We start from the raw sequence: 23,158 nt of genomic DNA on the forward strand, positions 1-23,158 counted from the left end.
AATCTTGAGATCTCTCGTTAACTTCTAGATTTTCAACATTATGAAGATTTGATTTTTTTTTCATGAAATCTGGTGTGAACGCTAGTTTCAGAGTACAAATGTTGAAGGTTTTGAAATCTGAGTGTTTGAGTGAGTTTTATGAAGCCTATAATTTTTGAAGAATGAAGCCTATAGTTTGTTTTTGAAATCTTGAGATCCCACGTTAACTTCTAGATTTTCAAAATTTTCGATGCATTTTTTTGTTCAGAACATGAAATTGTCATTCAGAGTTCTTGTGATGTGTGATTGTTGATATCATGAAGATTTTAACTTTTTCGTGAAATCTTGTGTGAACGCCAGTTTAAGTAAATTATCAATTTTTCAGGTTTCATGGACTTCGTGCCGCATTATTTTTGTACATATGGCTTATGATCGTCAGATTTAACATGTTTGAAAATAAAAAAAATGATTTTTCTGAAGCTTTTCATACAATCTCATGTATGATTTTTTAAATTTCAACACAGCAGAATTTGTGAATTTGCTGTTCATGTTTTGCATTATTTGTGTACATCTGAGTATTTTTGTTTTGAAAAATGAAAAATGCTGCTGATAAAATGTTGAAATGTTGAATGTTCGTGTGATATGTATTGCGAGCCATTTTTTGAAGAATAACGCCAGTGGCTGTTATCTTCAAACATGAAAAGGGAAACCTAATTTTCATCGTAACCCTATTATGTGGTCCTAACCTAGTTTTTTTTTGTTCACCAATTTGAAAATAAAGGCAACGCCAATGGCAGTTACTCGACAAGGCACACTTAGAAAGAAGCATCCGATTGCCTATGTTTCCCCTCTCATTGTAAAGACTGTGTGGACTGTCGGACCACGGCGATACAAAGAGGTTGCCACTCCCTATTTTTCATTGCCTGTAGCGTGACATGGTGAACATGAGCGGTTCCGAGTATTGGCTTTTGTACACCACCTTACACCAATACTAAGTTGGTCTAACGACACCTCCATACTCATGCTAGCCTTTAAATTACTTTTGCCAAATCATTTTGCTGAACGAAAACATTTCCACATATCAACGTTCGGTCGTTCAAGAGGAATGTTTGTGATGAATGAAGTTTTGCACTTCGAAACCAAACTAAGAATGCAATGAACCTAGTAGATTTCACTGGTATTTCACTACGCATCTACATTCTAACACTTTTGACTAACATTTTTTCAAAAAGTGCTTGATCTTGCAATATTGATTTCAATTTTCATTCAAGTTAAACTTTAGACATTGACAAAACAATAGGCTTGCACCTTAAACCGCCGCATAAAGGACAGTGAGAAACGAATCTCGTCGACCCATGCTGGCACGAGCAAACAAATCATTTTGTCAACAGCATTTCGCAAAAATGAAACATTTCAAAATGCAGTGCACATTTTGCTCTTGTTACCAAGCCGGGAGAACAAACTCCGTCGAAGATCAAACTTCTCGGCTCGTTTTGTAACATGTGCACACTATCAAAATGTTTACCATTTACCAAGTTATGCTCCAACCAATATCGTAATCAATATGACAAGACCAAAGCTTAATAAATTTATGAATTGCAAGCAGCATCACTGCTAAAATTTTGTTCAATCACAAATGTTCCTCGGTTTCAGCCATGACCAAGTCTGGCTGTTTATCATAAAAAAAATATGGTGAAAAACCGTTTGACTGTGGTTTCAGTGAAAAAATCAACAGACCAGAATGTAACCAATTTTATGAAAAAATGGTTTATCTTTCGTGAACAATACTTTGGATGGCCAAGAAAACAAACAACAGTACTCACAATAGCAAACAAGACCCGCGTTACTGGGGTAAGCAAGACAGCACAAACAAACAAGCAAGCAGATAAATCAGTATTTCTCCATTTGATTTTTATTTTTTGAAATTATTTACTGTATGTTAAAATTTCAATGATCATGTTAGACACGAAATACAAATTTTGGAGAATTACTGATAAAACAAAAAGCAACTGTACAAAGCACATAATTATAATACAAACAGTAATTTAAAACGAACAAGTGTGGATAGGTATTTTTTTTCAAATAAACAATGACATTTCAAATACATCGACAAATTCTGTCTGCTGTCTTCTGTCGGATCCCCTGTGTATGGCATCTCATCTGAAAAAATGAAATGGAACAGTGTAAAAGACGAAACATTCTTACATACAATAGCAAATCAATATGTTTACTCTGGTAAATTTTGGTTTCGTAAATAACATTGGATTTTTTACAAAAATGATAAATGCATAATTTCAGAACAGATTTAGCAATCTCTCAGTTTTGATTTACAAATGACAGAACAGTACACTAATTTTTGACTTTGGATTTACACCATAGCGCATTCGCTTTTTAGCTATATAACTACCAAAGCGCATTTGCGTTTAAGCGATGTAGTTTTTTCACACTGAGTACTCCCCTTATGAAACTTGTTTTTTACATTGATTTTTAGAACGATTTAGTTGAATCACAAAATTAAGCACCACAAGGTGACGATGTACAAATATTTTAGGGTGACGAGGTTCTGGCTAGCTCGCCCAGCCAAACTAAAAATTTGAAGGTTAGTTTATAAAACTTAGTTTGGCTGGGCGAGCTAGCCAGAACCTCGTCACCCTAAAAATATTTGTACATCGTCACCTGGTTTGCTTAATTGTGTGAGTCGATTTGTCATTCATCATTTGATTTTACAAATAAAAGAGTAAAATGTATGATAAATGCTTAGCATCTTCAAATAATTTGACATTAATCTTTTGGTTTGCCAAAAAATAAGAGTGAAATTATGATAAACTGCTTAACATCTGTAAATAATTTGACATTCATCTTTTGGTTTGACAAATATTAGAGTGAAATGTATGACAAATGCTAAATGTCATGAATCTCTTTGAATCTCTGTAATTTTGCTACCATAATGTGAAATAAGTACAAAGAGCAAAATCAAATCAAGTTGGTTCAGTGTTTCAATATATCAAATATAATTCAATAGATACATCGACAAAATTTGTTGGTAATATGATGCATCATATATTTAGACACAACTTCTCGTAAAACTTTTAAACATGCATGTCATATTTACCACAGGAAAGCTGGATATACGACCTTCACAAATTTTTGTCAAGATGGCCGACCAGCGCACAGTGAGAACTCTGCAATATGACGTCATACATATCACGTCATATCATTCCATGAATTGCATTATTTTTTATTCAAATAATTCATTTTTACGAAAATAAAGAAAATACACTCATTAATAATAATTGAAATTATCTTAATTATGTATTATGTATCGTTTTATGATATTAAACATTAGGAAAAAATAAAATGTTTGTTCATTTTCAGAAAAACGAAATCGAAATTAGAAATATTTTCTTAAATTGGAAATGTTTAAAACCTCGTAAAATCATTTATATCTCTTGTATATGCATAAACCCGGCTTGATTCAATCGCGAAAACGTTATTGAATCTATAACTACCAAAGACGTACCTTCAAACACAGAAAGTATCCCCATTTTTTACACAAAAAGAGTATTATTTACATTGGTTCAACCGTATCAAAGTGAATACGGCAGACAACACTTTCCCTTTTAATAATCAGCTGAGAGCTGCTGCTGAACGGTCAATTTTGTACTGAAAATCGTAAAATTATTTTGTGATTGTTTTACTTTATTTCATGTTTTATTTTGCTTAAGTATGTGTATCTTTGAGGAGTTATGCATAGCGATTTGCACATATATATGAGTATATGAACAATACTCGTTTGATAACTATGAGGAAGCATAGTTGTTCTTGAAGCTTAAGTGATTCCAACTAGATTACTATAGATAAACACAATAAAACACGAACTGTTCATACATCTTATTTTGTTACTATTCATTATCTCTTCATTCACTCAATTGTCAACACCGTTTTGGCACAAATTGTCTCCCACGCCTGGCGAAGAACTGGCGAAGTGCCTGATGGTTCTCATTTATCTCTAAGTCTCTGCTGCTTATCTCCTCAACAAGTTTGCTGCAGCACGTTTTGTCATCACTTGAGTCTTGCAACAAACACACCAAACAGGGGTACAGTTCGGGACACAGATGACTTGGGGCTTTCTGTTCTGCTTTCTCAGCCTCCCCCTTGTTGAAACATATTAAACACGGATACAGTGTCGGACACGTGTGACTCTCCACACTGTCAAGTTCTTTCGATGTTGACCTTCTGAATAACTTCCTCAAGCATACTCTGATTGTTGTCTTAAAACCAATATGCGTTTACTTGGTCAGTAGGTTTTGACAAGTATGACATGAGAAGAAAAAATAAGCTTTTTATATGAACTATATTCGTTCCACTCATTGCATTATTTTAAGCCATGGACCATGCAACTACAGTGCTAGGTACAGTGTTTGCTACTATGTTACTATGCTACTATTTTTTCGATCGATATTTAATAAACAATCAAAATGAATTTCAACGTTTTTATTCAAAGTTAAAACATCAAAACAATTGTTTGAACCTTTTCATTCGGAAAGCACTTAATGAAGTATCATAAATGTTTGAGCGTATGAAAAACTAATGTCAATTCTTTTTTTCGCTCACAAAAATGCTTGGTTCAATTTCGTCAATTTTTACTTCCTCGTCTACGGTCTCAATGTCTTCAAAATTATCACTTTCATAAGAGTAACCGTCACAAACGTAGCAATTTCTCATATAACAAGCTGCACCGTCTGGGTTGTCATCTTGTATGGATTCGATTTCAACATCTCGCAAATAATCTCCTGCCATTTCTATCATTTTTTCATCTTCATTGATATCATCCCTGGGTTGCTGAGAACAAGATTCGCTTTTTTGCTAGTTTTCACTTGTGTTCTCACAAGGCGTTGTTTGCTGTGTCGATTCTTGACTGGACATAATTGTTTGAGATTGTGTATGAAAAGTACCAAATTTTCAAACCTTATAACATGAAAAAAATAATTCACTAGTAAATCGCATTCCATAATATAAATCGAAAAAAAACTGACAGTGAACTCGCTCACAATAGAAATATGACGGACATAAGCAACCTTAATTTACAAATAACCGGCTTTGTAGCGAGACTTTGTATGGGTGATAACAAGCACGAGTCTACGTTCAAAGACATCGTCTCGATACTTGACAATATCGAAATAACTTTTCTGCAAGACAAACTAGCAACGACCGAGGATCGCAAGAAATGTGGCGCACTACAACAAAAGGTATTTAGTTTGACCAGAGAGAACGATCTGCATAAGCAAACTACCACAGCACAACAATATGAAATAACTCGTTTAACAACTGAGTTAGAACATTTGCATAACTTCAATACAGTTGACTTGAATCTGTCACAGCTGACTGCGGAAAACAATCAGCTTTAGCAAAATAACATTGGAAGACGAAGTTTTCCGCTTGAAATCTCAAGCAGACAATCTGCAATCCTTAGACGAAGCTGCCTGTATGGAACTATTCAACGAAAACACTCAAGATTTTTCATGAATTTACGAAATAAAATAAAAAAGGCAATTTAAAAGCATTCGTTTGTATGTTTATTTTATGTTGTCAGAAGTCTTTATGGCTGGTTTTCTGTTTTTTTTTACATTGCTCACATCGCTGGACAGCTCACAGTTTTCCGTTATCCTCTTAGCGCTTAAGTTCGATGTACAATCCATTATCATCTCTTTTTGTTCTGTATAGTACAACTTACAGTCGTCGCACTGGCAGTCCTCAACTTCGTAAAACTTACAGTCATAATGATTCAATCTGAAAAACTTACAGTCGTCACACTGGCAGTTCTCAATACAATTGTTTACCATGATGTGATTTGTTTGACATTTGTTGATTTCAGCAAGATATATTCAAAAACCGTGGTCCTGATGTAATACATTAAGTCTGAAAAACGCAAATCTCAGTACGTTGTGCTTAAACTGTTCTCTTGCGCTTTGCTTGATTCTGGCCAGATAATCTTTTCTTTCTGAGTTACTATTGTTAATTTTACCCAATCTTATGTAGTAACGTTTACTGTTTCTTCTATTCCATTTTTGTGCCGGGTGGTTTATCCAACAAGCAGGCCAAAAGCCGTTGTATTTATCGAAACAGCTTGGACACGCGAAATGTTCGAATGCACATTGTTTCATAACGAGCAAGAGATAGTCAATGTTACTGTAGCCACCGCACCAATGACAAGCTCTGAAACGTTTTCCGAGTCTCTTATCATACGAAATACATTTTGAGTTTTTTGGACCTTTGTTGTGAGCCATACTTTATTTAAAAGGTTCAAAAATATTTCACTAATATAGTGTCAAGCCAATTTCATTTAGTTTATGTAATTCAAATGTTTTGACAACAGTAACATGGCAAGTCTTAACTGTTGGAGCAACAATAAACTACTGTCTATATTTGCTGCGTTTACACATTTATGAAAACACAAGACAAAGAATATTTCATTTTTTCATGTTTATTTTACAATTGAATCGTTATCTACAAAAACTTGAAACATCATAACACACTAAATGTCTCCAAAGTCCTGATACTCAGAGTCCCCAGGATCTTAATTTTGAAGATCCATAGATTCATTGTTCATAAGTATGGTTTTATCTTTCCCACATATAGCCTATGTGCTTCAACAAGAAATCGTTTAGAATCTCGGGTTCAGCATAATCATTTGAACTGTGTCTCAGTGCTATCCTCGCTTCTTCCGTCTCACAATACTTGATCTTTTTGTACATTTCAACCACCTCCGGATCTGGTCTGCCTCATATTTGGACTCTTGAATCTTGTGTATTTGTTCAAGTATGTTTGCAACTTGATCATGATCCAAAGGGGAAGCCGGCGAAGAATTTTCAAGATCATCGCTAAAATTCCCATTCTCGATATCGTCGTCATCGGAAAGGACAATAGCTGTAGCTTCATCTTTTCCTTCCCATACCTTAAACCTCTTCCTTATCGGACTAGCTGGTGGAGTAAGAACGTCTGCTTTTACTTTTACTGCGCTGAATTCTTTCTCAACCATGCTCACATTCATACAAGGCTCGATATTTTGAAGTTCAATTTCACTTTTTTCGGTTTCAATATCTTTCAATAACAGAATCGCTTTCGAAGCTATCACATTCATCGGTATCGGAACACACCAAAAAACCATTGCAAATACAGCAGTGTACCTTCTTGCAACCTGGAGAGTACCCCCAATGCAAATCGGGCAATTGCTGTTTTTCGTTTTCAGACGATGTAACAGTTGACACCGCTGCATCTCGCAAATAATCTTCTGCCATTGCTTGTAGTTTTTTGTCTTCAGTTGAGTAGTGCTGAGGAGATGATTTGCTTGACATGTTGTAGATTGTTTGTAACCAGTGCACAATTTGGAGACCTTATAATAGCAAAAAATAATTCATCGATATTATTCATCGTCAAAACTTTCATATTAGTTTTATGTTCATTTTTTCCAAACGAAAAACATTTGATTCAAACAAGATCCATAGGTTCATTGTCCTTGTCCAACATACCAACTCTCATCGATTCGGTTTGTTGGGGGGAGGTATTGCTGTAGTCTATTTTCTGTTTTTTCCCAATGTTATCCATTTCACTATTGTCCACTTTTCTTTTCTTTCCCGCATTGGAACTGGAGTCGTTTAAATCCATCTGCGGTTTGAACATTTCATAATAATTCATGAACATTTCCTTGTCCAACATATCAACACTCATCGATTCGGTTGTCGATTGTTGCTGGTAGGTATTGCTGTTGTCCGGTTTCTGTGTTTCTAATGCGTTAACCATCTCATCCATCTCACAGTTCCCGGCATTGAAATCATTCAAATTCATCTTCTGTCTGTACAATTTACAATCGTCGCATTGGCAGTTCTCGGCACAGAAATTGCAGCGGTACTCATCGAAAAATTCCAAAAAACATTTGATTAGCTTTGCCATGATCTCTTTGCAGTTTGGCTTTGCAGTATTTTGCAATGTTTTGCAGTTTTTTGCTTTTATACTAATTAGAACTTTGCATGATAAAAAGGCGAGCATCAAAACGTCACGTTTGAATTTTTCCCTTGTGCTTTTCTTAATGGTGGCGAGGTAATTATCCCTTATCTCTCTCAATAACCAGTTTTTAGTTTCTATTTTACCCAATTTCCTGTAGTATTGTTTCCTTTCCTTAATGTGTGCTAACGCAACTGGATGGTTCAACCAACAAGCAGGACAAGAGCCGTTGTATTTATCAAACAGCTTGGACACGCGGAATGTTCGAACACACAGTTTTTCATAACGAGTAAGAGATAGTCAATGTTACTGTATCCACCACACCACTCACAACATCGAGAACGTTTTCCGAATCTCTTATCATACGAAATACTTGATATACATTTTGACATGTTTGACATTTTTGGATCTGTATCGGCTGTATCGGCTGTCATATTTTCTTTGTATGTTTGTGTTTTGTATGTGTGTATGATTTCACAAAGTCTTACATGTTTTGTAGCCACCACAAATAATGGAATACAGAAAACGAGGGTGAAAATAACGGGCGGGGGGGGGAATTTCAACAAGGGGTGGGGGCCTTTTCTATTAACCTTTTTCCTCAAGTCAATTCCATTTCGATTTTACTTTTTCAAACATACCAACAAAATTTTGCAGTTTGCTAATAAATAGATAGTTTGGAAATTCATGATACGTAGTTGCATTCCGTCTTTGTGTTTCAAAAATAATCGATACCCAAATTGATAGCATTGCTTTATCATTTTAAAATGTATGTAAGACTTAATTTTCGTACAAAAAAAAGAACAAAATGAAAAAGTCGCGAAAACATGTGGCAGTTTTGAATATATGATTTGTGGCTGCATTCAGTAGATATGTTTGGGTTAATGGGGGTAAAACAAGTTTTACTCGTAATTGTTCATGATTTTCACTAGACTTATTCTCCCTTTCAGACTAAATAGAGGCAAGTCATACACATCCTGTTTTTTATATTCAAAAGGTTGACAACAGGCTCCCTTAAAAATAATAATGATATAACTAGACTGACTTGCTAGTTACAAAATCAATGTCAAACAGATTTGCATACAATGTTTGTGAATAAACATTACCTAACGTGCAGCCATTACGTGCAGCAGAAAGGCAACAGTTCTTTATCTTATCAATGTGCAATACACAATAGTACTTAGAAACTTAAACGTTGACCAAGTTTACATTAAGAAAATATGCAGAGATCCTAAACTATTAACAAATATCATTATATTATTCTGTAGATTGACATACGAAGTTGTGTTAATTTCTCAGAGATCAGTAACAAGACATGAATTGAAAATACAGATGGCAAATTCTTTCAGCTAGTGTATTTGTCAAACTATTTAGTATCACAATATGCTAATTCATGTTTATTCTAATCAACAGACACATATAGTTCGCATTGAAGTAACGCAATATATTTTTCATCGACTAGCTTTGTTTATTAATTTTCTAAGGCATAAATAAGACTTAAAACATAACAACATTTTCAAAAGACCTAGCTATTGAATTAGCTAAATAAATAAGTTTAAACATTCTTTTTTTACAACGATTGTGAAGAAACTTATGGTTAACTTTTAATAATATGTCACTCTCGTTGGCACGATGTTGTGCGAGAGGGTGGTATTGTTTTGTTAAGGAAACCGAAGTACTCGGAAAAACACACATGTCCGGTTTGGTGACCACTAACCAAAGTCACATGTGCCCAAGCCGGGAATCGAACCCGGGTCGCCTTGTTGAGTACCGAGTACGCTTACCACTGCGCTAACCGGACAACCAATAAGTTAGTTAAGACGTTTTGAATCGAATGCAAAATGGTTTACATATCTTTCAAACTTAGCAATGAAAACTATAGGACAGCCAAAATTGCTTAATAGTGACCAGGAATATGTTAGATTGCATCCAAAAGACACACAAGCACACACACCAAACATAACATATAAGGCATAATTTGACATGTTTAATTCACACACAAAAACTTCAAAATGAACATAATCACCGAATTTAATTTCATTTGTACATGTATGTACATTATCAATATTTCCGCGGTGTTTTGTTTGACATTCCCACAAGTGAATAATTAACTTCGGAATGGTTTTGAGCTGTTTCGTTTCTTGTTTCTAAAAAAAGTTGAATCAATTTCGGTGTTCATTCATTACAAAGTTCTATTTATCAGTTAATAAGCACAGTGAACAGTCATGTGACATACATACACTTCTTTGCGCCTAAATATTCAGTAAGTAAGCTATGTATTTTTACTGTCTCTTAAAAGGGTGTGATAATTTATGTATTAACTACCATTCACGTTATTGTATCGTCGGTCAGTGGGAATATGTTGCACTGAAACAGAACGAAACGTTACCAATTATTGTAATGACAAAGTGTCATACAAAATTATTGATATGTATTGTATTATGTATTTTCATCACTAAGGGAATCAGATCTACCAAGGTAATTATAATATTAACTAGAAAAAAATATTGTGGCGAACTATTATATTTCATGGATGTAATTTGGTATAAACTGCATAGTCTTTAGCAACCAAATTCAAAGTTCGAGCCTGATTCAATCGACAAAAACTAGTCCAGTTTTAAACGGCAAACATATTATGAAACGCTTTTTTAAGACTCACTCACGGCCACGTCAAGTGTGGCATAATCAGAAGCCATGGATGGGCCTGGTACTGTGTAATCATTTTGGTCCGACTTTACCTCTTTGGCAAAGCTAAAATTCACGTAATTGTGCAAATAAGGCAGATTACTTAAAAAGACAATAAACAACATGTCAGTGGTATGAGTGGTTTAGTGATATAGGTGTCGGCCATTCACCCAAAAGGTTATGGGTTTGAGCTTCTCCAGGGGTACTTTTTTCAAAGCCTCTTAAAAGATTTCTTACTGATTTCTGCACAGGAAATGGACTCGCAAGTGGTTTATATAAGCTTTTAGTTGTCTTAACAAATGCGTCAAAATAAATTGATATAAAGCAAAACTCACAATGATCTTGTCCTGTGAAGAAAAAACAAAATTTGTTGACATTGTAAGGTTTGCATGATAAGCCTATTTGTTTGATTGCATCGTGGAAAGGAGGCGTGCAAAAGACTCGATATGAACGGTAGTATTTTGAATAAAGCGTTTTTGTTGTTTTGTGGGGAGTTAATTTTTCAACTGATGTCTACCAAGTGGAACGCTCCTTTTTAAAACAGAAAGATGACTTCACTGTAGACTGAGGTTCTTCCAGTATAATGCCATTCGGGTACGAGTGCAACTATCGCGACCATGAGACTAAGCATTTTTTTCAATTAACTTTATAAACATGCTCAATAATCATTACTACAGTAGTACAAGACATTTCAAATCGGACAGGTAAATATAATTATAAAGAGTAAAATACCTTTTCCTTGCTTTTCTTCTGCAGTATATTGTCACTACAACTATGTGTCCAATAACTGATACAACGAGCAAAGTCGACACAACCGCAAATGCTGTATTTCCTGCGCCAGTCTTCGAACTTTCAGCTTGTTATTCATCTACAATATAGCAAAACATAAAAAAATCAAAATGGCTTTGAGAAATATAGTCTCTATATCAAAATCAATTCATGTTCGCGGTCTGCACAGTGTTCATACAATGTGATTTGACGGCAAATAGTCCACTCCACTTTTGTTTCACATTGATACACATTTCTTTTAAAGAAGATTGAACTGTCCTCATGAGAAATGTCCAGCTGTCCAAACATCCGTTAATAATTTGTTTACATATGATAAAAAACACGTGTTATGCACAACGTCAAAACGTCAACAAAGTTAGCTCCCTTTTATAAAATGATATTTGAAGCTTATCTACGATCTATAAACAATATATCTAGTTCATAAATAAATAACTCAACATGTGCTCAGCACAATTGGTATTGAATTATTAACGTACTCGTGTGTATCGATTCCGAGCATGATTCGCCTTTCCAGTCGCTGTAGCAAGAATAAATTCCACATGAACCGTCCACGTCGTTACATTCATAGCAATGGCATACATTCATACAATCATTACCGAAGGTCTGTTTATCACAACCTGCAACATTGCCTATAATCTGTAACTTCAGAAATTATGCAATTGTTCATATGTAATAAATTAAATGTTAAGAATTCAATATGCTTAGGCTCCCTCAAATGACTATTTATTACCCTTTCATGTTTCGTAACATTTACCAAAAAGCATACCACTTTTACATTGATGTCCCCGGTGTCCCCTGTCACAGCCTCTGGTGCAATTACCACTGACTTTATCACAAACTGCGCCATTCTTACAGAAACCACAAGTCATATTGCAGTTCTTTCCGAAAACCCCGTCTTCACACTCTGCAAAGTTGCGGCAATGTACATTATTTGTAATTATTTGCAGATTGTACGAATAAATGTGCCTTTTTTTTTTGAAAATTGTTAATGCCAAGGACAAAAAAGTAACTTTAAAGATTATTTTTGTTCGTGTACATTTGCATTACGTTTTTTCAATCGTTCACCTTTGATCACTTTAATAAACTCAGACACTGGTATGAATATTTTTAGGACTACGATGAAAATAAATTACGATTTCGCCTCGTAATCAACAATTCGTTGAAAATGTTATTTGGTCATAAGGTTTAAGGAAGTATCCAAAGCCTGACGTCCTTAATCTCAACGTTCATTGCATTGTTTGTATCTCTTGTTTATTATTACGCCAATTTTTCTTTCTAAATTACATATCTTAAAGATTTTGTACATCCAAATTGCGTGCGCGAATGTAAGTGATCTCATACACACCTTCGTTACATGTCAGTTTCTTCCAACCAGGAGCACATTTGCCTCCAGGACATTGACCTGTGTCCCGAGTGCAATCTTGGTCATTGAAGCAGTGGCAATGTCCGCTACAACTCTCGCCATATTCACCGTGATCGCATTCTTAAAAGTAATCATAATCATTTAAAATATATGTATTTATGGTTTATACATAAATATAATACTGAACGTAATTAAAGTTAAACGGTAAAAAGAGACATATTTAAACTTCTTTTCGATCAGTTCATATTGATCGGTGCATTTTTATCCAACGTATCTTATGTGATAATAAAACACAGCTAACATACGTATGTTACAGGCATTTCCCTTCCATCCTTCCAGGCATCCCGGACGCGAACAGTTGCCAATGACAACGTTGCACGTACTATTTTCATGACAGTGACATTCATTCGAACACTTGTCGCCGAATAGCCCAACTTCACACACTAAAGAAAAGAAAGGTTGCTAATTAGTTAATAGTAATTCGCTTTTTAAAATATTCATGGCAACGAACTGGACAAACGCTTACTTTCAAAATTTACGTTTTGTCTACTTGAGATCCGAACAAAATATGAAACTAATTACATTAGATTAAAGTGACACTCTTATTCAAAATCAATACATACACATGTATAACAAACATCAGTTTTGACTAATAAACCTTAAGAACTTACTAAATAATGCATTTATGTAAAATAATTATTACTGATAACAAGATTGTAACGTGTATTTTACAACAGAAAGCGCAAAAATATTTAATGATTGGTGAATGCTTAAATATTAACTGTGATCTACTATAGTCTCCTAAGATAGAAATACCGTGTTTCATGCACATTTCTTTCAAATTAAATTCGGTATACGGCATTAGAACCATTGCTTTCGACATTTTACTCATCCTTTTTGAAAATGAAAACAGTATTATTATTTGTGGTAAATTTTATGTCGGAGTAAGAGTGTCACTTTAAGAAATTGTACTATGTTAATTACTGTTGTGGAGACACTTTAAGTGCAATAATCTTATTTAGTAATCATCTTTTACTATACTATCAAAACTGGTCGAAGATACCAATGCTTCAATTTCAGAGCATTTTTCATACAAAACAAATTTACTTTTTATGTCACGGGTGCTTTTCTTTGTTTAACCAAGAAACCAAGGCATCCATTTTAACACCATCTATATTGCTCAAGCTAGTACAGTATTATAGAAAAGTGGCTTCGCCACTCGTGAAAATATGTTTTTTCTATGACACTCGTGAAATAAAATACTATCTTACACTGAAATAAACAAATATCCTCTATGTATTTGCTCTATTTTATAAAAATAATAAATTAAAATCCGATCCTCTATACCATCATCGATATTGTGGAAAAGAATGCATGCTAAATAACGAGTCTTACATGAGTTACACATGTTTCCTGTATACCCTGCAATACACCCATGTAGACAAGATCCGTTGGAAGCATTGCACATCCGATCTTTGCAATTATTACAGCTCGAACTACATCCTGGTCCAAATTCGCCAATAGAACAATCTGTAGTATTTAACAAAATAATCAAAGATTACATCCATATTTCTTTATTATTCAAGCATTTACTAGTATATATGAGTACTGTTAGTCGAATCAAACAAAAAGAAATAGGTGCTGTATCTAGCAAATAAAATTGCAACGAAAACATGTCTCTTTCTGAATTTGATGCTGCTATGCTATCGTTAAATGAGTTTAAGAAAACAAAATATTGAGTATCGCATCTGACACTTATAGTTCATCGGATAAGTCTCACTCCGTTTTAACCGGTTTTAGTTTAAACACTTTTTTAAGTGCAATAATCTTATAAAGTAATCATCTTTTACTATACTATCAAAACTGGTCGAAGATACCAATGCTTCAACTTCAGAGCATTTTTCATACAAAACAAATTTACTTTTTATGTCAGGGGTGCTTTTCTTTGTTTAACCAAGATACCAAGGCATCCATTTTAACACCATCTATATTGCTCAAGCTAGTACAGTATTAAAGTAAAGCATGTGTCAATTCAATTTAGCATGTATTAAAGAATAAATGTAAACGGGCGAAAAAATAAACACGCTATCTGACATCGTAAAGCCTTTTATTTGTTCTAACATGCTATTTTCCAACTACTCGTACGATATCATTATCGAAAAAAAGCTAATCATTAAAATTTGGTAAACAACATTTTGGATACAAATTAAGCCAATATTAGATATATCCTTAAATATTTGAATTCCAAGAAAAAACGCTTAAAACAGTTTCTTACGATTATTAAAAAAATGCTTTTAACAAATAGTCGAATGTAATTTTGTATGAGATCATTGTGGGACTACACAATGTTTTGAACATGTAAAACACAAACATGTGACAACAAAAAATTAAGATAATACAATAGTACGAATAATAACAAAATTTTACACACTTTATTTGCAAACAGGGCCTTTAAATCCACTGGCACAACCGTTTGTACAATGTCCATCAATGTGATTACAACGCTGATCGTTACCGAGGCAGTTTCCACAAAGTTCACTGCATCCTGTACCAAAGTGACCGTCGCCACAAGCTGAAAAAATCGATCTAACTAAATACAATTAATAATAAAAAAGTATTTCTAAAACTAATTACATTTCTGATATAATTATTTAAAGCTGATAACACTTACTTGTATAAAAATTGACAAACTGTTTCAACAGCGCCGTTTTATTTTTCATAATAAAATCTTTTTTTTTTCAAAACTTCTGTCTTTGTCCTGATGCACAATGAAACGTTCTCATTTGTTTTCATTAGTCTTTGCTCGATTTATTAATAAGTATAAGTGGTCAAAATAAAAGCTTTCGTTTCCAATTGTGTACACACAATGCACTTTAATGGAACTAATTTATAACTGTGTGTACTTGGAGCATAAGTACCATCTTCGATATTGTGGAAATGAATATATGCATGGATATGGCCCTTACATGAGTTACACATGTTTCCTGTATACCCTGCAATACATCCATGTAAACAAGATCCGTTTGTAGCATTGCACATCCGATCTTTGCAATTATTACAGCTCGAACTACATCCTGGTCCATATTCGCCTAAAGAACAATCTGTAGCAAATACAAAATTATTTCAGATTGCATCCGCTGTTTTTATTTGTTGACGCAAATGCACTGGTTCTAGCAAGCAGCGTGTCATCGAGACCACAACTCTAATTTAGCGTCATGCAATCAGAAACTGAATTGTTCAACTTCTTCAACTTCAGAGCATTTTCATACAAAACAAATTTACTTTTTATGTCAGGGGTGCTTTTCTTTGTTTAACCAAGATACCAAGGCATCCATTTTAATACCATCTATATTGCTCAAGCTAGTACAGTAATAAAGTAAAGCATGTGTCAATTCAATTTAGCATGTATTAAAGAATAAATGTAAACGGGCGAAAAAATAAACACGCTATCTGACATCGTAAAGCCTTTTATTTGTTCTAACATGCTATTTTCCAACTACTCGTACGATATCATTATCGAAAAAAGCTAATCATTAAAATTTGGTAAACAACATTTTTTATACAAATTAAGCCAATATTAGATATATCCTTAAATATTTGATTCCAAGAAAAAACGCTTAAAACAGTTTCTTACGATTATTAAAAAAAAATGCTTTTAACAAATAGTCGAATGTAATTTTGTATGAGATCATTGTGGGACTACACCATGTATTGAACATGTAAAACACAAACATGTGACAACAAAATATTAAGATAATACAATAGTACGAATAATAACAAAATTTTACACACTTTGTTTGAAAACAGGGCCTTTAAATCCACTTGCACAACCGTTTGTACAATGTCCATCAATGTGATTACAACGCTGATCGTTACCGAGGCAGTTTCCACAAAGTTCACTGCATCCTGTACCAAAGTGACCGTCGCCACAAGCTGAAAGAAATTAAAACCAGTATAATATAATACGGAGAACGCAAAACCAAAATCGAATTTAAAATATTTACATTTCTGATAGAATTTGCTATAGGTAACACATACAGTAATAACTGTTTCAAACTTGTGATAATTTTACAATATCACAGTTTAAATCATATTTTCGAAACTTTGATCTTTGTCCTGAAACATGTTATGATGTTGTTGTTTCTATCAATCTTTAATATTTTTTTATATGCTTTTCGGTTTTAATGAGTATAATATGCTCAAAACTTGCAAACTTACTAGAATCATTCATTGTTTAAACATATGCTTACGTTGCTGACATGCCTTTCCCTGCAATCCTGTTTGACATACTGGACAGTGTCCTGTTGCCATATCGTAGTCACCATCACAACGATTTTCATGGAGACACCCGTACCCAAAATATCCATGCCTGCAAACTGTTTACGTACCAAATTAAAATATCGTGTATTATATAATAATAACATATTAAAACAAGACAAAAGAGTTTTACAAGCGCACAATACAAAATACATTGATGAACAAGGTTATCCCCGCAAACGATTCATTCTCCCCGACGTCGTACAACTTGCGAAGGAAATACAACAAAAACGTTTTTAAAACTTATTCATTGTTTACATGTCACTATAGAGGATAGCATTTTTTCTTGGACCGTGCTGTTAATATGCAGGTAAAGGTTCCCATAGGGATAATTGATCCAAGCCATAAGTTGATTAGATAAAGCCCGGACACAAATTGACCACTACCTTTCTATTAATGATACATTAATATAATGCTACATAATCTAGTATCCATATACCCTTGTGCATAAAATATGATGTGAAACAATATTGAAATTGAATGGTAACTTTCAGTCAGGCCTCAGTTTCAAGAAAAGTCTTCACGTGGCGATATTTATTTATTTCCCTTTAAACGGTCATTTAAGTTCATGTACATTGAAAATCTATAAGAGAATGTTACGCTCCCACCCCATCATTTCGGTTCGTTGAATTACTTATGTAAAAACTAGATTAACCGTATTTTACTGGTTTTAAAGGAAATTGGATTGCATAACGTAGAAATCAAACATAAATGAAACATTTACAAGGAAATCGTCAAAACGGCAACATTTAAAAAAATCATACAGAACCTCCACTAACACATTTAAATCGAATATGTTTGAATCATGGTAAGGGCATGTTAAATGTCCCTCGAGTAATCGACACAATTTATGTATATTTAGTAATTCAGTGAAGTCTATATTGAAATTTAACTGACAACATTGATTTTATTATAACAGTGTCAACTTTACAGATTGTCAGCGTAAACACATATCTACAAAATAAAGAAATAAGTAGGAATTCGTCGCCGACTATGACTGATATTGTTCTATTTTATGACGACTTTTATATATTTCTACACTTTTATGTTTATATTTGGAGTGGAAGCCCGTGCTATTCTTAGAACCAACTAGACTGAGCCTGAGGTGCAGAACACAAATGATTTCACAAAGTGTTGTTCGCAAGTTTTCTTTTTCGATTCGCTCACATGCCATTTATGTAATGCATGAATCATATTTACACTAGTGTTTTGTATTAAATAAACAAAATCCTTGCACTCGATTACGAAAGCAATCAGCACCAGGTGTTATGTTACTATTTGTATAGACTAGAAATCTCTCTTAGTAGTCGGATTATGTTTGGTCCAATGGATGCAAATTTTCAATATGCCGTACCGGTGCTGGTATACAAACACTTATTCGTTTTTAATTTTTAATCAACTGAATCAATATGTTTAAACTAAAGCGATGCAATAAAACACAATCTAATCTCGACCAGATGGCATAAATGGTTATGCGACATGCATATTTTGGTTAATAAATACTATAAACATTTAACCAAAAATGATTTCCGATTGCATCCATATTAATATGAATGATATTTTCTGGACCACTTCATTTACAGGCAAACATATTTCTTATTTGCCTCGTTACGTCAGTGTTAAAAACATTAGTTGATAGTTGAAACAATAATTATATTATTTAACACCATGCTATTTTTTTATTTGTTTAAGCTAGTTTGTTTTAATATAGTTATTGGTAATAACTTAATTCATTTTAAAATGTATATTGACACTAAACTTTGTACACACTTCTGTCCGTCTGTCTCTGCCAGTCTGTCGGTTTGTCTATCAAAAATTTGAAAGAAATGACCAAAGAAATGGGGATATAAATAGAGCATACGAACATAAAACAATTTAAAAACGTTTTATTGTTTAATTAAGCTAAATGGTATTCAGTCTTCCAATTTAAATAAAGCAATATTCCAATTCCGGTTAATAAATAAGCGGTATTCCGGATGTGCGGCTTAAAATGACAGGACAGTAACTACCATTACTTGATAAATGTGCAAAACACTGTACGTAACAGTACCGATCATAAAACAATCAAATATATATTTTATATAACAAGTAAATAACCTTTAATTATAACTCAATACATCACCCAACTTATTTATCCATATAACAAACTGCAATGGCAGTCTTTGACATTTGGTTCATATACAAGCACATTTGCGTATCTGTTATGTTCATATAACTGGTAAGTCAATAGTCTTAAGAATTTCATTATTAAATTAATTGACTGAAATGTTTTATGCATTCATAATGAGCTTCATAAGATAGAAAATAACATGTTTTGTGTAAGTATATACTAATAAAGGCAAACATAAACCAGAATTAATGGTGAACATAAATATTATGCTTTCTTTTAATACTATTTACATTATTTTATTCGTGCACTCTGTTAAATGATGTAATTGAGAATGTTCAAGAAACTTTGGTCAGTCTAATACTAATGAAGAAAGTTAAAAATATAGCTGACGTTATAAGGTGTATTGACTATATGTATCTTTTGTAATTATTGTTAACCTTTTGTCAATATTACCTTTCAAACATTCATACGCGTGCAGCTAAACACACCTAGTTTTTTATATAAAGTATGTATGCACTGTGCTGTTTGTGGAGTTTTGTGCTGTTCTTCCATGTATCTTGTTTGTGATTTTATGTTCTATATCTTTAGCGTTTACCCAGTGCCATTAAACCGGGTTTATATTTTAACTTTTTGCTACTGAGCTTGTTTCTGTAGCTTTTCGCATAAATATTTATATAAAAGATGAATATGCATTCTTTAATGATATCATCAAAAAGCCAATTAAGCGTAAACGCGAGTTGGCTAATCTTTCTTTCAACTGATGTAGCATTAAACTGCAAAAGCCGATTGTTAATATAGAACAAAAGCTATAATTATTCACTATAAATATTACTATGAAAAACTTCAAAAACAAGTCCAGCTTTGAAAGTTTAAATAATAATGTTTAATAACACATGGCCAAACATGTGACTTGGGAGATGAAAACAATTGTATGTAACGCCCTTCGATTTCTCATTTTTTCTACCTCACTTACGTTCAGATAAATGTATAATCTACATCAAGGAAAAAAAATAACTTTATCAAAATGAGTATGTTAAAAATCAGGGGTTGACATTTTTGTAATATGAATCTGATCAAATTCATTTAATGTATAATGAACTGAGTCTATGCATTACTGAATTATCTTTGTAATAAGGTGTTACAAAGTTGCAAGCCAAATAATTTTAAAAGCGCACACTATGAATGAACGCTGAACTTTTATTTATTTATCATTTTCAACTCATTTGACTTTAACGACCAAGACAAGTGTATGATTTGTATACAAATAACAGCAAATTAGAGATATTTTCGATATTTAAACTAGGGAATTCGTGACCACGTGGCCATTTAATTGAAAAATCCATGTTTAAAAGCAAATATCCTTATCTGCTAAAAATACGTTTGTTTTGGGAGGTTTTGATCATTAAATTCAAATAAGATAAACATGATTTACCTTGACCAAACACTTTGATTTCGCATATGGTCATGTATCTTCTTTCCGTTTTTCTTATATCTATAATTTGCACTGAGTCAGGTGGGTCTACCAGAATAAAATATACATATTTTCCTTCATTTGGGTTCCCGGTGTAAATCGATTGAAGAGAGGAAATGCTATTTCCAACAGAAACATTAAACGATGTTCCTTGCCAATAATTATCTGTAAAAAAGTTGCATTTAGTTAATGAATGAGGAGAGACAGATACACTAGTCTAAGAATATATTTTAAAACGGTTAAATCATATGATCTCCGACTATAGTTTATGCAAAATGAAAACTTTAATGTGCGTGTTGTAACATAATTAACATAGAAAGGACACCTTTTAATACGTTTCAAGTTAAGTGTTACGTAAGCGATGTTTTTTTTTAATATTAGTATATGGATCTAAATACATTTTATAAACGAATGAAACAAATATTTATTTACCTGAGTCAGACCGCCCTGTAATTTGAATGGCCTGAATCAGATATGGTTTTCCAATGTTTATCGTCCACCAGGGATCATCTGTGATACTGCAACAATGGCATTTGGGTGGTTCTGTGTGTCCGTTTACATTATTTATTGCCATTTCAGCACTATGTATATAGATTCCATCCTTGTAAGGAGAACCCATGTCAACTGAAATATTTCCTCTGGGAATACTAGGTATAATATCTGAAATAGCAGAATTTTCATAGTTTTGCATCAAAATTAAAATACTGTCAATCTTATATTGATAGTTTTATTTTATTTAATACTGCTACTTAAACAACCAACCAACCAACCAATCAACCAACCAAACAACCAATCAGTCAACCAAATTTGTTTTTATAAGAACATGCACCGAACTCTTGTTATTGTTTTTTTTTCATTTCAAAAGCTAAATCGTTAACTGTAGCAACTGTTTGTAAATAGGCAATGGGAAGAAATCAGAACAAAATGTAAAGTTGAACAGTTGTTCTTTACTTGCGCATTTGTTTAGCATACGCCACCCCGACTATCGACGTGTCCCAACTTAATAACGATGAATTTATCTGACATTTGTGACAGTTGAATTCGCATTTAGAGTTTATATTAGGCCACAACAAATTGATCATTTGTTCTTCAGATTTTGCCAAAGAAAAGTAGGAGCGAGCGAGCGAAAAAATAATACTTTTTTTACATTGAAAAATAAAAAAACCCAAATAAAAACGTTTATTTCTTACCAAATTTATCATACAATTATATCAAGAAATGCTTTTCAATTGCAAACATAGGTTCTCAGTTATAAATGAAAAGGTTTTGTATCACATGAAAATCTGTCTCAATATCTAACAAATGGCAATAAGATCCTGAGTGCTTTACCATTAACTTCAATTTAAACGTGGTTATATTGTAAAGACAACATTCTTCATAGTAACGTGCAATTATTCGAAGACCAAAAAGAAAACTATTGTATTCATTCCGTAACTTACTATCACAAAAAACATTTTATACTAGTAAGAGTAACATCATTTTAGCATTTTCAAATATTGGGTCAGGTCTAAATTTGAAACTCTTGAAGCACATGATACAATTGTAGTAAGTTTGACATTGCAGAAGATCGAAAATGTAAATCAAAATTTGTTTTAAAACACACACTGTGGATTTAATTGCGGGACAACATAGTTGAAGCAGTAACTAACAAATCTGCAAATATGGCACCCGTCATTATTTTAGAGAAGGTGGTGGAATAAAGATGTTTCCCTTTCAAGACCTCGCCTATACCACGAACAACGATAGGTCTTGAAGGTAAAAACACGGCCCATTTCCCCGGCTAACCCCGGTATGACCCCAGACCTGGGGGGGGGGCGTGATTATAATTGACTGGTTAATAAATAAAGACTGTTTCTAAAACATTTACAAGTCCTAGAATTTTTATCTGTTTAAAACAATTTTGAGTTTATAAAAACAAAGAAATGCATTTTACAATTTAAAAAGTAACTCACGAAAAAAGGTTCAATTGTTGGTCGTGTGTCCGTGTATTTTAATTTCAGTTTTGCACCCAAAATCCGATATAGTTATTATTTAAAACTTAATTTTGAGTACAAAACAATGAATTACTTAAACACACATAAATCAGTATTGCCTTCTACGCTGTGAAACTGTTGTTGCTTACTGAAGACTATAATTCATTGACCATGACACTGATTTTCACTTAAAACGTGTATTTCACATTACGAAAACTGATTTGGTAAACTGAAAATTAATACCGGAAATAAATAACAACGGTGCGTCCTGAAAAAGTATTCCCTACAGAAAAGACTGTCAACAAATATCGGCTGTTTTGCGGTTACTCGGACCTGATTGTGTCCAAACACGAAGAAAGTTTGCTCGCGAAGAATGTTAAGCACGGAAATACCTTAAAAATACGCGAAGTTGACGTTGCAGGTTTGAATTCTAAGTAAGAGAAATTCAGAAAATAGAGAAATTCAGAAGTAAA

The 23,158-nt window shown here is 33.3% G+C and overlaps 1 long non-coding RNA gene across 1 annotated transcript; it reads right to left on the bottom strand.

The window, feature by feature from the left end:
• Positions 1-11,443: 11,443 nt before the first annotated feature.
• LOC128227398 (uncharacterized) lies at positions 11,444-12,351 on the bottom strand. The gene is made up of 3 exons (XR_008259816.1): positions 12,218-12,351; positions 11,928-12,068; positions 11,444-11,530 (listed from the first exon to the last, which is right to left on the bottom strand). It is a non-coding gene; the product is annotated as an uncharacterized LOC128227398 (long non-coding RNA).
• Positions 12,352-23,158: the final 10,807 nt, after the last annotated feature.

The sequence above is a fragment of the Mya arenaria genome, chromosome 3 (genome assembly GCF_026914265.1).
Source record: "Mya arenaria isolate MELC-2E11 chromosome 3, ASM2691426v1".
NCBI lineage: Eukaryota > Metazoa > Mollusca > Bivalvia > Myida > Myidae > Mya > Mya arenaria.